This window comes from Gorilla gorilla, chromosome 21 (assembly GCF_029281585.2).
Source record: "Gorilla gorilla gorilla isolate KB3781 chromosome 21, NHGRI_mGorGor1-v2.1_pri, whole genome shotgun sequence".
In the NCBI taxonomy this organism is placed as follows: domain Eukaryota; kingdom Metazoa; phylum Chordata; class Mammalia; order Primates; family Hominidae; genus Gorilla; species Gorilla gorilla.
In genome coordinates this window covers 22328392-22333437 of record NC_073245.2, presented here as the reverse complement: position 1 = coordinate 22333437, position 5046 = coordinate 22328392, and the positions used below count along the sequence as shown (strand labels likewise).

Genomic DNA, 5046 nt, shown 5'->3' with positions numbered 1-5046 from the left:
TGAGGAATCTATTATCTGGAACTTAAAATGTTGACATCTTCTTATGGTAATAATATTTAGACTTAGAGATCTGGGTCAAGTATGGGGAAGGTCAAGAGAAATCTGTTTGCATCCGTTGGCAAAAAATAGTGCATTCAGGAAGACCAGACAGGGGTCCTTGAAGTCTTTGGGGCTTAATTAATATCTCAGTAGTATGTGTGGCTTTTTGGTACTGCTCCTACTTCTGTTTTCTAACTTTAGGGAATGAGAATTTGGCCTCAAAGCTACAGACAGCTGTGAAATTCAATGCTCTATTGGAGCATTTTAAACAGCACATTTAGCCCTTTGGAGGTAACTAAATGGGTTTCACTTCTACAGATTTATAGAACTTGCTCTTTTGCCCAAATTTCTACCTCTTCCGGCTGACTCACTCCCAGCTCTTTCAAATTGAGCCCTTCATTACTCACAGTCTGTACAATATGTAAGATAAGCTGGGATCAAATTCATGCAAGCCTGGCAAAGATTATTTCCTTTCAGATGCTAGAATTTTACCCATCTCTTTTTCTACCATAGTGACATACTGGAAAGTACAAATTGCAGATCATGTAGTCTTGCAATGCAGGAATGAAGGTATGGTCTACAAATGGTTTTCAGCCTTGGCTGCCCATTACAGTGATCTTGGGAGCTTCAAATAATCCCCATGTCAGGCTGCTTCCCACGCCAATTTCATCAGAATCAGCCGAGTGAGACCCAGGCATTGGCATTCTTTAAGCAACTGCTCATGTGGGTCCAATGTTTAGTTAAGTCTGAGAACCAGTGGTTTTAAACAGCTCTTCTCAAACTTTAGTGAGAATTGGTTATCACCTGGATGCTTTTTAAAACAGACCGCCGGGCCCAACCAGTGGTCAGCAGATGAGTGCCTCAGTGCTCCTCAAACTGTGGCTCACAACCAGCACAATGGCATCGCCCGAGAGCTTGTTAAAATGCAAATTCCCAGATTTTGCTCAAGACCAAATCACTGGACGTGGAGCTCTTGAATCTTCAGGATTACTAGCTCTCCAAGCGATGATGGTGTACACTAAAGTTTAAATACCACTGGTCTAAAGAAGCTAGTAAGAACTGTATAACCATGATAACAACTGAAAATACTATTGACAATGCTAATACTTCAGTCACCCATAAATTGCTCATTCTATTGTTTGATATCACATGCCCCGATAACTGCAGAAGGCCTGGGTTAAATCCACTTGTGAGTGGATTTCTCACCCTATCTCGTTTATCTGAGTGAACCTTGCCAATCCTCTCAGTCAGTACTCATCAATGCTAAGGTTTCCTCAGAAGATGAGGCCCCTCCTTGCTAGGCTACATCTCCAAAAAAAAATTAATAGCAATATGTCTGTCAAGGGCCCAGATTCTCACTTTTGATCAAGGCTAAAAGAGGGCAATTTAATTTGAAAGAAAAGTCCAGGGCATATCATTGGGGAAAAGTGTCCAGGATAAAAATATATGTGGGAGGCCCAGCATATTACTCTGGCTTCAATCAGGAATGATGTTCTCACTCAAGCCTCTAGCCTGCTTCATGGGGTCCAAGCAGGCTCTGGACATAAAGCATAAAGGAGAAAGAGCTTCTACCTGGATGCAAACTTCAATCCCATTTTTCAGCCCCTCTTTCTCCAATACAATTCCCTGGATAAAACATCTGGTCTCCCTCTCTTAACTACTGCCATCTGCCAGGTCCCCCGAGGTAACTGAGCCCCAGCATTTATTTTTTCTGTAGCCATTGTCTCTGTGGGGTAAAAACTTTTCTAGAGCTGAAACAGTGCATCAAAGTCACTAACAATTTCAGGGTTAACTTTCAGTATGTTATCTTTTTTTAATGGAGTCTTGTTCTTGTCACCCAGACTGGAGTGCAGTGGCACTGTCTTGGCTTACTGCAGCCTCCACCTCCCAGGTTCAAGCAATTCTCCTGCCTCAGCCTCCAGGCACCTGCCACCATGCCCAGCTAATTTTTGTATTTTTAGTAAAGATGGCATTTCACCATGTTGGTCAGGCTGGTCTCAAACTCCTGACATCAAGTGATCCACCTGCCTCACCCTCCCAAAGTGCTGGAATTACAGGCATGAGTCACCATGGCCAACCACTTTCACTATTATCTTTAGCTGTGAGCAGTATTATAAGCTCCTTCAAGCTAGTTTGTTTTTGTTTTTTTTTTTTTGTGAGACACAGTCTCTCTCTGTTGCCCAGGCCGGAGTGCAATACCACAATCTTGGCTCACTGCACCCTCCATCTCCTGGGTTCAAGTGATTCTCCTGCCTCAGCCTCCCGAGTAGCTGGGATTACAGGCACCCACCACCACGCCCAGCTAATTTTTGTAATTTCAGTAAAGATGGGGTTTCACCATGTTGGTCAGGCTGGTCTTGAACTCCTGACTCAAGTGTTACACCTGCCCCGACCTTCCAAAGTGTTGAGATAACAGGCGTGAGCCATCGCACCCAGCCAGAACTAGCTTTTTTTAATCAGTGGAACTCCAAAACTGTGAGGAAGTTTAGCCACCCCAACATCTATTGCTTTGGTATGCTGATTATTTCAACATACCAACGGGCATTTGAGGAACAGCAACATATCAAGTGCATTTGGGGAACAGCAAATGCAAAAGAAGGGTTTTTCTGAACTTCCTTTATCTGCCTAAGGAAGACATTCTTCAAAAGAGACTCAATTGTCACGAATCCCTTCCCCTGTAATCTTATCAACCAGGGAAGATGAACTGAAATTACAAGAGAAGAGGCTGGAGGTTGACTCATGCCCAGACAGACTATTAACAATTATCTGAGGGCTGCTCCCAGACAACTTTTTTTTTTGACTCCTGATTTTATTATTTGATTTCTTTTTTTCATTTAAAGTAGTCTTCTGTGGTTGGGAAGCCTCACCTCCCAAGACCAGAGTCAGTTGGAGCTGGTTGTTGTTGGAAGGGAGTGGGTTGGGGAACTGGGATGGGGGAGAAAGGGAGACCCCTGCTCTGCTGCGGGTCCTAGGTGGAGAAGAAGAACTGTACTTCACAAAGTCTGGGGTATGGTGGGAAGGGGATGGAGCAGAAGTAGCAAGCTGGGGAGATGGGACCCACCTCAGTCCCCAGCTTCACTTTCTTCTGATGTTTCCCCACTGGTGGCATTCTCCGCAGTCTTGGAGGCCTTTTTTCTTTTCTTTTCTTTTTTCTTTTCTTTTCTTTTTCTGGGTTTCTCGACTTGCAGAATTCTAGAGGAGGGCCTTTAGCTCCGCATCCTGGACCTCCATCTCAGACCTGTAGAGGTCAGGCTCGAAGGGACCACTGGTTTTCTACATGGGGCCATTGGGCATGAGCAGAATTGGAAATTTAAACTGGGCAACAAATTCGCCCTCCTTCTCATAGAGAACATTAAACGGTTGCAGCAGTCTATGCTTGGTGCACTCCACCACATCCATCGGAGCCTTCTTCTCATCTTCAAACGCTCTTAAAGTAAACGGCATGGCATCAAAATGCCTTTCCACCTCACTGAAGAAGGCACGTGAAGTTTTCCTCTTCAGTCCATGCTGTTTAGAGGAGTCTCGTTTCTAAATAGTGGTTCCCTGTCCTGCATCCTTGGCCTTGCCCTCTCCTGAGCTGACGAGAACATCCGCAGCATATACTTCATGTACCTCAAATTCAGCTTTTTCATGGTCCTTCTTCTGCTGGTCTGTAGGATTCTGGATAATGTTTTTTTCACCATCGATGACATGCTGCTTCAACTGGTGTGACAGCATACCTTCTATTGGCATGCAGTTAAATGAGTGGGCAACTTTGCTCCAGGCTTCTCTCACTTGTGTGTTCTGATTTCCAGGTTTGACCAGGCATAGGGCAGCTTCAACACAAAGTTGAGCTGCCTTAATAATATCTCCTTTCCTCCCTGTTACTTGGGTCCCCTGAGCTACATCAACCACAAAAGTATGAGCTACATTAGCAATGAAGCCATCCACATGGACCCCAAGGTCAATTTTTACCAAGTCACCTTCCTTGAGAATATAATCCTGGCCTCTCTTCAAAGGGAAGAAGTGACATACACAGTTATTTACTGAAATGCTGGTGGGAAAAGCAATACCTTTCTTCATTTCCTTTTCTTTCTTGAAGATTTTCCCTGTTTCTTCCATAATCATGGCATCTCCTTTCTCACACAGGCTCAGTACCGACACACCTGAGCTAGATGCTTCCACCAAGGACCGAAGTACCCGGTTGGCGATGTGGTCCCCCCACACATCTTATACTTGGTCACGACCAGGTCCTTGGTGATAGTTTGCTCCTGCTGCTGGACCTTGCCCAACATCTTCCTACTACCACCACTGCAGCCTCATTTCTCCTGAGCCGTCTCCTCTCCCAAACAACTTTTATTACCTCGGAAATTGTATCTGTGTAACAAGACCACCTCTACTCATCATATATTTTTTCTTGTCATCCTCTCTTAACTTGTGTAGGTATCACCCTCAAGAAGCCCTAAGCCCTAATTTTTTTCTATAGCTCAGGAAACTATATAGGCTTCAATCATCTGACCAATCTTTGAGTCTCATATTTTTGGGGACTCCAGTGCCTGTATATGTAATTTTCTTTTTTCTCCTGTGAATCTGCCTTATGTCAATTTAATTTGTAGCCCAACCAAAGAACCTAGAAGGATAGGGGGAAGCCAGTTTTTACTTCTCTACAAAGGGCTCAGATGATCTGATCATTGATGCACAAATCATGACTTCCTGGCCTCAATCTCTGAGTTCCATCACAAAAGCTTTGAACTTTTGAGCATAAGTCAGTTTTTTTCTTCCCTAATTAAAATGCTACCTCACTTCACTGTACAAGGTAAAAACAATCACTAATGTTTCAGACACTTGACTGACATCAAGGAAATACATTGGAAAATCAGACCAAATATTTTCACTTTGAAAATTTGAGTGGCAGGACCAGGAATCTGCCTTCTTCAAAGAAAGAAAGAAAAATAATTCTTAGGTGAAGCTGACCTAAGTTAAAACTTCCCACAGAGAAACAGCAAGCTTCCTATGTGGGGTGTGGGC

General features: G+C 43.8%; 1 pseudogene; it reads right to left on the bottom strand.

Annotated features, from left to right (window-relative positions):
- Window positions 1–3101: 3101 nt before the first annotated feature.
- LOC101132939 (proliferation-associated protein 2G4-like) lies at window positions 3102–4486 on the bottom strand (annotated as a pseudogene).
- Window positions 4487–5046: the final 560 nt, after the last annotated feature.